General features: G+C 37.6%; 1 long non-coding RNA gene across 1 annotated transcript in view; it reads right to left on the bottom strand.

Moving 5' to 3' along the window:
• Nucleotides 1-2,492, bottom strand: part of LOC141372440 (uncharacterized) — a 315,072-nt gene extending 312,580 nt beyond the window's left edge. The window contains exon 1 of the long non-coding RNA XR_012377693.1: nucleotides 2,386-2,492. This is a non-coding gene — a long non-coding RNA (uncharacterized lncRNA). The remainder of the gene's footprint in view (nucleotides 1-2,385) is intronic.
• Nucleotides 2,493-12,234: the final 9,742 nt, after the last annotated feature.

The following is a 12,234-nucleotide window of genomic DNA, read 5'->3' as shown; positions in this document are numbered from 1 at the left end:
TTCAAACCCACATCCATCACTTGTAGCTGTGTGCCCTGGGAATCATTTATTCTCCCTAAACCTTCATTTCCCCATATATAAAGTGAGAGCATAATAGCATGTTATTTGGCACAGAGTATTATATAATGAGCACTCAGTGTTAACCAGCCTTTACTATTTTTATTGTCAGAATCGTCCAGTCTCTCCCTCTGAGTCTCCACCTTGAACTCCATTCTTCATCCTACACATGAAATACTTGTATTTCCTGGAGTTATGTATTTGGCTCTCTTCTCTGTGTAATGTATATATTCAACATATTTTATTTCTTTCATTTCCGTACCTGCAACTATCACCTATGTTCTTAAAATTCACAAATTCAGGCTCATGCCTCTCTTCTAAACTACAGATCAAAATATATAGCTGCTTTTTGAAAATTTCTAGTTGTTACCCATTACCTCCTCAAACCCAACATTTCTAAAATCAAACTTCAACCATTCTCACCCTCCAATCCAATATGCACACCCACATGCACACACATATACAGACACACGCACACATGTACACTTTTTGGACTTTCATTTCCTAGGTAGGTACTAACATAACAAACATCCTAGTCACTTATGCCAGAAATGGATGAGATCTCCTACATTTCTTTTTGTCCCTCATTTCCCATCCCAGTTTGTCACTAAACACTGTAAACTCTGTACCCCAAGTATTTCTCAAATAAGTCAACACTTCTCCATTGCTAGTCTCATAATTAGGAAAAAATAAAGGCCAGAACACACATAGCTCTTTGTGATTTAGCCAGTGCTCATCTTTTCTCCCACAATTCCTTTCCCTTAAAGCTTGATTGTCAGCTACGTCTAACTATTTCAGTTTCCTGAATGCATCAGATTTTCTCTTCATTTCTTGGCTTTGAATATTGTGTGCTCCCTGCCCAGCCTGTGTCCACTTAAGTATATATTTGATCTAAAACCAGTACAGTACAGGGGAGCCTGGGTGGTACAATTGGTTAAGTGACGAACTCTTGCTTTCAGCTCGGGTAATGATTTTAGGATTGTGATCTCTGGGTCCTGAGATCAAGCCCCGCATGCAGTTCCACACTCAGCAGAGAATCTGCTTAAGATTCTCTTCCCCCTCTGCTCCTTCCCCCGCCCCAACGTGCATGGACATGTGTGCTCTCTTTCTCTCAAATAAATAAATAAATCTTAAAAAAAAATAAAGCAAGTACAAACAAGCTGAGCACCACTGACCACATTATCTCAACAACCGTAGCATGTAAGTATCATCACCATTCTCTTTTTAGAGAAGAGACAAGAAGTTCAGAAAGGTTAAGTAACTTACACCTGGTCCTTCAGCTAGAAGTTGTTAGAGCCACATCTGGAATTATTTAGGGGCTAAGTAAATGGTAGGTTGGTTGGTTGGTTGGTTGGTTGGTTGGTTGGTTGGATCCTGGGAATTATTATTCCTGTTATTTCTAAGGATATCAAAATAAAGAATCAGATATTTTGAGTAATTTATCCAAAATCATATAACTGATTCATAATAAAGCAGGGATTTAAATCTTTTGTTATACTTGGTTGCCTTTTCCACGTCTTCAGACAAAACGAAAAATACATCCTCATGGCACAAAGTGACCACGATTTTGTTCAAACAGTTCCCCTCACCATTCTGAACTTGCCCCCTTTCCCTCCTTTCACCAATGGACTTTTTCAAGACCCGAATAAAATACTATACACTCCTTCTGATCTTCCAGTTGATCACTACAGTGATTCACTCCTTTAAACTCCCATAACATTTACAATCTATATCATCTGGGCTCAAACTTAACCCTATGTGACTTGCATTATTTCTTTTTATTTTTTTTTAATTTTTTAAGGATTTATTTATTTATTTTAGAGAGAGAGAGAAAGCGTGCACTGGAGGCACAGAGGGAGAGAGAAAGAGGCAGAGAAGCAGACTCCCCACTGAGTGCAGAGCCTGATGCAAGGCTTGGTCCCACAACCCTGAGATCACGACCTGAGCCGAAATCAAGAGCCGGACGCTTAACCAACTGAGCCACCCAGGCGTCCCCATTATTTCTTTTTTAACTCCTCTTTATATTAATTATCTTTTATTAAGGTATAAATTACAGAGTAAAATTCATATTTTTTGTATATAACAGATGCTCTGAGTTTTGCAAATGCATAGTCATACTAAATCACTAAAATCAAAATATAGAAAAATTCCATTAATGCAAAAAACAAACCTCCCCCATTCCCATGTCATCATCCTTCCCTCCTATCCCACCTAGGCTCTGACAATAATTGAACCATTTTGGGGGTCTATAGGTTGGCATTTTCCAGGATGTCCACTACATGGAATCACACAGTATATAGCCTTTGGGAGCTAGTTTCTTTCACTTACTGTAACACAGCCAAGATTCACCCACATCGTGCGAGTATCAGTAGTTGGTTCCTTTACTTTGTTGAGTAATATTCCATAGTGTGATGTGCCACAGTTTATCCATTCACCTGTTAATGGACAAGTAATTTTCAGTTTTTGTCAATTATGAATAAAGTTAACACAGATGTTTACATATGATTTTTACATTAAAAAACTATTTGTTTCATGTGGCTATATTCCCAGAAAGGGATGGTAAGTGGATATTTAACTTTATAAGATATTACCAACCTGTTTTCCACAGTTATTGCACAATTTTGCATCTTCAACAGCCAATTATGCACATTCCAACTGCTCTCTATCCTCACAAACACAATGTATTATCAGTTAAAAAATCTTTGCCATGTTAATAGTAGTATCTCATCATGCTTTTAATTTATATTTCCCTCATGACTAATGATGTTTAGAATTTTTGCATGTGCATATGTGCATATTTATATCTTCTTTGGTAAAGTATCAGTTTAAAATTTTTTCAAAAACATATTTCAATTATTGTTTGTTTTCTTCCCATTGAGTTCTAGGTGTTCTTTATTTATCCTAGATACAGATTCCTTATCAGATATGTGATAAAAAAATTTTTTCTTTCAGTCTATGATTTGTATATTTTTTTAAAGATTTATTTATTTTGGTGGGGGAGAGAGAGTGAGGGAGGGACAGAAAGAGTCTTAAGCAGACTCCCCACTGAGTGCACAGCCTGATGCAGGGCTCTATCTCACAACCCTGAGATCACAACCTGAGCCGAAACCAAGAGTCAGACACTGTACCCAGGCATCCCTATCACTTGTATTTTTATTTTCTTAAGAGTGTCTTTCGAAGAGCAGCAGTTTTGAAATTCTCTGTGTTGATAAATTCCAATATGTCATTTTTTTTCTTTTTTTATTGTGTTCTTGTGGTCTAACCAAAGAAAGCTTTGCCTATCCAGGGTCACAAAGATTTTTCTCCTATGTTATTTTCTAAAAATTTTACATTTTTAGAATTTATTTTTAGGTATATGACCCATTCTGAGTTCAAGGATCAAAGTTTTTGTTTTGTTTTTGGTATATGGATGTCCAATTGTTCTAGGATCACTGGTTGAAAAGATGGTCATTTCAACTATGAATTACCTTTACTCCTTTGTTAAAATTCCATTGATCCTATACCTTGGGTCTACTTCTGGACTCCATACTCTGTCCCTTTGATCTATGTATCAGTAATTTTACCAACACCACACTGCTTTGAATACTGTAGCTATAAGTCTTAAAATTAAGTAGTTCAAGTACCCCAGAAATTTTTGAAAGATTCTGTGTTTTCTTATTTCAAATAAATTAATAAATAATAAATAAATAAATAATTTTAATATATAGAAATGTGATTAGTTTTGTACATTGACTTTATATCCTACAATCGTACTAAACTCACTTTTTAGTTCCAGTAGTTTTTTTTTGTAAATTCTTTAGTATTCTCCAAATAGATAATTATATTGTCTGAAAATAGAGATTGTTTTACTTCTTTCTTTATTTCCTATCAGTATGAATTAATTAAAACCTAGAGTATGATATTCATGAAAGCATTGAGTGGGCAAACTTGTCTTGTTCTCTGTCTTAATAGACAAGCATTCAGTTTTCCACCATTAAGAAGTTAGCTATCTTTTTCTATAGAGGCCTTTTATCATGTTGAGGAAGTTTCCTTCTGTTCCTACTTTGCTATAAGTTTTTATCATGAATGGATATCGAATTTTGATAAAGTCATTTTCTCCATCTTCTGGGAGGATCAAATGATTTTTCTTCTTTAGATTGTTGATGTGATAATTTATACTGATTAATTTTCAAATGCTGAACAATCATCAGATTCCTAGGATAAAGTTCACTTTGTCATGAGATATATACACACACATAAACATATATTATATTTACATATATTTCATTTGTGAAAATTAAATTCTCATCCGGGGAGATTTAACACAGTGTAGCCTATTCTGTTCCACCTTTAAATCAGCAGCTGGAACAAAGCAGTAGAGTTCAAGGTCACCAGTATGCTAATGACAAATAGCAAGATTCATAATGACGCTAACAAGATGGATACAGGTTATGTAAAGTATTAATTACTAAGGTCAAAAACATATAGGTATAAGATAGATATATTTCTATATATATGTATATATATTTCTTTTTTTAAAGAAATAAAACAACCTTTGGGTTGTTCCTTGCATGGTAAACCTAATATACAGAAATATTTATAAACTCCAACTTAAGAAAATAAAAACAAGTCCAACTTAAGGTTTTGATAGTTTTATACTACATTAAAGCATGAAAAACTAACATATGAAAAGTGACAATCTTGCTATGAGGCCCTCAAAATAGGTCTCTCTCCCATTCAGACATAATCTATAAATACATTTATATTTTTATACATATATATACTAAGAATTTAAAACCTTATTGTGTTTGGAAAACTTTAAATGTTTTTAAAACCATGAAATTTTCTATATTTTAACAATTAACACATAATAAAACACCTAATCATTAAGAATTAAGTCAACATTGAATTTTACATAAATTTCACAAAATGTAATAAAATTTAAAATTTGGGAAATATTCAGAGGAGAGTAACCAAGAAGTTAAAGAGAAATAACATCAAAAAGGAACTAGGAGCATTGGTAATGTTTTCCAATACCAAACAACCTTTAGTTTGAAAGTAGATTGTACTTGTTCTGAGAATTAAAAATCAGAGTCTATCGCTAGGCAAGTGTTCTCTCTGGAAGTAGTGAATTCCTCCATCACTACGGTTGTTTATGCTTAGAATGTATGGCCACTTCCCAAGGATGATGCAGACAAGATTCAAGCATAGAGGTGAGAATCTGGAGAGAGAGAATAAAACTATCACATAAATGACCCACACACAGACTGTACTTTATCTCCTCCATCTGGAGGCTACAGTTCCTGAAACAGACAATAAAATTGCAACAGGCGGGCTCTGTTCTCTTGATTTCCGTGGCAACCAAGAGCACAGTATACTCTCAAAGGTTACAATTGTTGGTGTATTCTCCAATGGCAACATCAGGGCTACCTTAAGGACTCTTCTGGGTCAAAATGCAAATGTGAATTTGTTCCTGCATTATGTGATAGCAGGGATTGTTTAGATTGTTTAGAGGGCGGTTTAGAAAGAGGATCTAGGTCAAAGGAACCAAAGGAAACAGGATGCTCCCCCAACGACACTTGTGCAGTGGCATCATGACTAGCACAAAGCTGAGTCCCGTATAAAATCAGAGCCCAGAATCAGCTCAACAATCCCCTCTTCCTTCTCTTCCTCTCAGACCAGAACTCATGTTGAAAGCCAAGTGCTTTAATAGACTGAAGCCAGCTGGAGAGTGAGTCATATACGTGAGTCACTGATCTATGAGAATTTAGGCTATGAAAAACAAAAAAATGTGACAGGTTCGCTAGGAGACTTCCCTTCCGTAGATGGTCTTGGAGCCCTATGGAGAACCACAACTCCAGGTCACACCTTTCAGAAACCAGCACTTTTCAAAGTCCCACCTCTCTTAGGTCTCTGTCTTGGTCTATTGCTCTCCTCCCTCTGCCAGCGTAAGTCTAGGCTACCCACCCCAGTGAATGTTCCTTGGCCTATTTATGTAGTGTTTAGGGCCAGAATTGTTTAGTTTTATAACTTGTATTCCCTCTTAGCCTTGAAATCTTTAAGAGTTGCCCCTGGCCTTAGAGAAATGTAAGAATGTAACATAACTTGTTGGTAACGCCAGTTTCCTTGACTCTGGCTAGTGTATACAAGCAGAGAATGCTAGTCGAGGTTAGTGGGAGAGTGTTCTGTTGTGTTGTACTGTATAAAGGCTATTTTTTCCTCTTGGTTAATAGGAAAATAGATACCCTGTAAATCTTCAGACAAGCTATAGGCTTCGTGTTTAATGAGATAAAGGATATCCAATAGTTTTTCAAAGGACAGCACAGTTGGAATAAAATAACCCAAGTATTAGCAATTTGCATGCTCTATACACAATTGGTGATGTTTTTACTGAGTATTTAAACAATGCACTTAAAGCATAAGGTTTGAAACAAAGATAGACATACTCACTGCTTTCTAAGTGTTTGTGGTCCTTACAGTGATCGGCATAAGCCTCTTAATAAGACAGAAATCCTATTTGACTGAACTGTCTCGTTTTAGCAAAGACATCACATCACTCTGTAGCCCTATTTTAGAGGCTGCCACACAATTCCTTTATTTTTGTTCTGTATCTGAAGAATGGAAACCTCCAAATGTGATTTGATCTATCTTAAAATCAACTTAATTGAGTAAACATCATTGTACGAGATGCTGCACAAGTCACATTTTGCACCCTGCTTTCAAGGAAATCATACTATTTAGAAGGAGAAGAAAATAAGCAAATAATAACTACAAGTTGACAAGTGACCATGTAAGGGCGGGTTTTATGCAGCTGGCTCTGAAGGGTCAAGTTAAAATTTCACAGAGGAGTCATGCCAAGTTGGATTTTGAATGACAAATGGAAATTCCCCCCAATTGAAAATGAAAGATATTTCAGAGGGAGAGATTTATAGCTTTGTTCAGGAATCCATAAGTAGCTCAACATGGCTGTCAGATAAATAAAGCGTTGCTTGAGGGGATGGGATGGAGAACTGCTAGAGAGAAAACTGGACAGATGGATGAGGGAGAGATCAGAAAGGACTAATATGCAATGCTAAGAAGCTTGGACTTCACTCCGTACAGAATTGGAGGCCTTCATTGGATTTTAATCAGAGGAAGAGTTTGATCAGATTTTATTTTAAAAAGAAAGTTACATGGAGGCTAGATTAAATTGAGACAAGACTGAAGTGGAGGTTGGGGGGTCATTCAAGATACTGTTGAAGACTCAGGAGAAAAACAATTCGGGTTTGAATTAAAGTGGGGGGTGGATACGTGGGGGTGCACTAAAGAGGTAATTTAAGGGTGGAAATTATAAGACCAGTGACTGGAAATTGTGGCGGAGGGCAAGAGAGCTCAGGGGAGTAGGAAATGTGTGAGTGAAAGAGTCAAGGATAATTTCAAAATTTCAGAGATCTCCTATTTGGATTTTTCTCCCCAGAAACATTGTGCCTGACATCCCTGCTGCTCCAACTGTGGTCCAGGAAATTACTGGAAGCTCTGGCATCAACAAGAAGTATACCGGAAATTAAAATCCCTGGGCTCCTTCGCAGAACATCTAGTGGCAACGTCTAGGAATCTTGCTCTCCGGTTGATTCTCACACATGCTAAAGTGTGAGAAGCACTGTTGCCTGTGATTAAAACCAAGATCCTGCACATCCCTCCCAAGAAAAGTCCTCCTTCCTCTCATCCATTTCTCGTCGCACTCCTGCCTGAAGGCTAAATGAAAGCAGCCCATAAGCGTGGTGTCAGAATTTGGAAGTGAGCAACCTTTCCCTAATACTAACTGTGAGGCTTATTCCATATGGCTGTGGCAATGTAATGACAGGGCTGAGGCGCCTCACAACCCACTTGGTGTCACCCCAATATGGTATGTGCCTACTTGTGAGTGCATTAGACAGAAGCACTCACAAAGAATAGACACTGCAGTACTTGAACTTATGTCTATTTGCTCTCCATAGTTCTCATTTCGATACTACCAATGACAGCAGTATCCTACTGTGACACCCTTTATTATAAATGCCTCCATTGTAAATAGTGCAGGAAAGAGAAGCTGAACTTACAAGGCAATCGTGAAAGGATGGAAAACCTTGTTCCTAATTAGGCTCTTGAGTTTGAAAAACTCTATTCTCTTCATGAGAGGAAATACTTCAGACTGAGCATCAGGAGAAAGAGATGGTATATAAGAATTGAGAATAGGAGATTGACAGACGAAAGGGAATGTCCGATTTGTGGCATTTCTGAATAGCGGTTTTCAGTGTTCTGCCTCAGATTGTTTCACCCTATCTACTATTCTTTCCCTTTCTCTCTCCCACAATTGCAGCGTTTTGAGTTGTAACTTTCTCGATTCATCTCCTTCCTCTCAATTTATTAATCTCTGTTTTGAATGAGAAATACTTCTAAAGGAGCACACAACTTTCTTCTTTTTCAAAGAAACATCCCAGTGAAATGAAAATGAAGATACCTGCAGAAAGAAAGGAAACAAGGGGGGAAGGCAAGGAAGACCACACTTAGAAAAAAGATAATGAAAGCCCCCTGCTGGGCTCTTACACAAACTCCTAGAAGCGGCAGTCCTGGGAATGCAACAGACAATAAAGGCGGAGCAATAACCTCCACTTACGATCTTTGAAAGAAGAAAAAAATCACACCCTTTCTGCTCCCATGAAGGAACAACAGGACCACCTACGAGGAATCAGAAGAGATGGGGCTCCCCCTTTCTTTCCACAGGGGAAAAAAAGAGAGAGAATGCAAAAAATCTTGCAAATTATGTAAATTCTAATACACTGAAACTATTTCTATATGAATATTTTGGAAACTCTCCATTGAAATGAGCGCTGCCTCTGTCACATTTGGTCCTGGAAGTATAAACGTAAGCCAAAGATGCTGCCACTGACTGATGCAGCTTGGGATACCTTCTGCGAGGATTGTCTTCAGGATGCTAATGTTCTTTCTCTTGCTCTGCAGTATATTGGTGGGTGCGTGGGTTTGTGTGGTAGGATATATTTATTGTGTTTTTTATTCTTAAATAATTAAACCATTACAGTGATGTGCAATACAGAGCCCATGGTTGAATTCTGAGACTCTGGCCTGAGGAGGCTCTTCTAGAAACAATCCATAACAGTCCGGCACTCATGCAGTCAGAGGCAGTAAGTCGCCTCAACTCACCAATCACCACTGGGACCTTCTTTTTGTATTTCAGTCCCAATTCCAGAAGTTTCTTCGTGAGATATATAGTTCCTGCCACACACCACCAGTCTTCCTTTCCAAGTATCTCAGAGTGTTGGCTCATCAGTCTTCCCAGTTAGATTTAATTTGGGTTTTGAACAAAAATCAGGCAGGATATTTCTACCCACTTTCAAGTAAACAGGCTCAAGATGTTTGGTATCATCGTATTTCTGGTTCACTATTCTGTTTTTATTTTTTTTAAGATTTTATTTTATTTATTTGACAGAGAGATAGAGAGCACAGGTAAGCAGAGAGGCAGGCAGAGAGGGAGAAGCAGGCTCCCTGCTGAGCAGGGAGCCCAACGCGGGGCTTGATCCCAAGACCCCAGAATCATGACCTGAGCCGAAGGCAGCCGCTTAACCGACTGAGCCACCCAGGCGCCCCCACTATTCTGTTTTTAATCCATCTCTGTTGCTCTTGCAGTTAATGGAAATCCTAAATTTTAGTGGTAGTGTATTTTTAGCCTTTCCCCCTTTTCTTTATAGGTAATTACTTCAGGTAGATAAAAGCACTGTGCATTCAGATTTTTTATTTCCTTATACTTGCATGTATATAGCATCTTCTTTTATTTTTATAGAGTAGGCCATATTAAATATTGTCCTACCTCCTCCTTGAGGCTAAGTAAAATAGGTAGGAGTAATAAAAGTGCTTTTTAAAAATTTTGCTTTCGTTTAATCCTCATTTGGTTGTGACAGCAAACTCCCTAAAGGCTAGGATTTTTGCATAGGCTGGTGACTGCCCTAGAGGCTTCCTTATCTGTGCAGGAATGCTGCATCACCTGTGCCCCCACCTGCTCAGTCCCACTAGAAAAAGAATCACTTGGCTGCCTTCCCCACTGGTGAGGGGCATGCAGACCCTCGGTCTCACCACCCTGAGAAAGAAAACCAAGACTTTCCTGAATCTAAATAGAGCTGAGAAGGGTAACTTGGCTGTTATTCTGGTAGGAAAATCAGGACACTCTCAGAAGTCAGACCATATGGACAAGGATATGGAAAAATTTAACAACATGCCATGTTCAAAGAAGCACGAGATGGTATTGAAATGTGGTGTGTGAATGACAGGGATGTGTGTACCAAATACAGCACACAAATTCAAAGTGCAGGTACTAACTGTAAAGCCCAAGACCAGGGTTTTCTCAAAGTATCAGGAGTACCTGGACTGACAGCTAAACATGTAGATTTTTGGGCTTTGCTCCCAACTAATAAAATTATGAATCTCCTGGTAACAACCTTTCTGAAGAGCTATCCTAATGATTTTGAAGTGGGCTAAATCTGAAAAACCAGTATAGGGTTCTAAAAGGCTAAATGAATCAGTATATTGCTTTTCAGGTTACTTTATAAACTAGATAAGCATTATGTTAAATTTGTAAAATATATTTTCTGGGTAGTTAGAGCAAATATCAGACTATGGAGAGGCTGTAAAAATAAAAACAATATATATGTTAATTTCTCTTAAGGACACATTCCTAGAACTGTTTATAAACTGAAAATTCTAATTTTTTTTTCTAGTCACTTTATTTCAGATGAACAGATTACTGGAATTCAGCAGCTATTAAAATAAAGGCAATTTCCTGATCATTATCAATTAGACTTGCATGCTTCAGGTTCAAAAACTTTTAGTGTTTCCCAGGCCATATCCCTAAGTTTAGTCAATTTTTAATATAAAATTCCTCTCTAATAGATATTGATTTTACCACACCATTATTCAGGCCAGACCATTATTATTACATTATACCTGAAAAGCTTCTTAGCTCCTTATCGAGTCTCCAAAATTCCACAGCATTTTCATCATTCCAACTAATTTGTACAAAGACCTACATTATACCCAATCTATTAAAGCAAGAAAAAGACATGGGTTATAACAACTGGAATGGAAGAAGAAAAAGCACGCTTATTTGTAGATGCTATGATTGTACACCTAGAAAACTCAGCAGGCAACACTAAAAAGCTATTACAACTAATAATTAAGTCAGTAAGTTACCCAATAGCAAAGTAAATGTATAAAAATCAATAGCTTTCCTACAGAACAAGAAAAGGAAGTTCGAAGAGATAATGAAAACATCATTCACAAAGTCATCATCTCTGCGGTGCAGGAGCAGTGCTAGGACCCTTGCAGAAGGCGAGCGGTCTATCCCCAGATCCAATGAGGAAGTGTAATCCCACAGTGCTGGAGCCACACCTCTGCACTCAAATTCCAACTACTGCTTACTAGCTGTGTGACTTTAAGGAAATTAAATAAGCCTATCCCAGGAGCCTGGATGGCTCAGGCCATTAAGTGTCTGATTCTTGATTTCGGCTCAGCTCTTGATCTCAGGGTAGTGGGATCAGGGACTGTGCTCAGCAGGGAGTCTGCTTGAGATTCTTTCCCTCTGCCCTCCCCCCCACCACTTGTGCTGTCTTTCTCAAATAAATAAATATTTAAAATAATAAAAAATAAATAAGCCTATGCTTGTTTCCTCATTTCTAAAGTGGAATAATTTAAAAAATACTTCAAAGAGTTATTGTGAAGGCTACATGGGTTTTATATGGATTAATATAGGCTGTGACGCTCTCTCTATACACACACACACACACACACACACACACACACACACACACACATAAACAATGGGCTATGATTATTATAGGACTATTATGGGTAATTCACTTATAACACTATTTGGCACAAATGGGAAACACTGAATAAATCTCCACTGTGATTATGTGGCACATAATTTTCTGAAACAACATCAGTCTTATGCAAGCACCTATTATACAGTGTAACTTCAGAAATAACCAAGATTGAATCTGACGATTTAAGATTCCTTCCAATCTTGGATTCTACGGTTCACTGAAATTGTAACTTGGTATTTATATTTCTCATCTCCTCTATGGTTTGGGTTAGTTTGAAGACTGGAGGTTTAGTACTTATGTATTCATGTTCTCTCACCTATAACAAGATAAACTGTAAAAGGGGATA

Source organism: Callorhinus ursinus, unplaced genomic scaffold (genome assembly GCF_003265705.2).
Source record: "Callorhinus ursinus isolate GAN/ISIS: 27379988/994484 unplaced genomic scaffold, GSC_fseal_2.0 scaffold4, whole genome shotgun sequence".
NCBI lineage: Eukaryota > Metazoa > Chordata > Mammalia > Carnivora > Otariidae > Callorhinus > Callorhinus ursinus.
The sequence above is the reverse complement of the archived record's forward strand: the minus strand, read 5'-3'. Positions and strand labels throughout refer to the sequence as shown.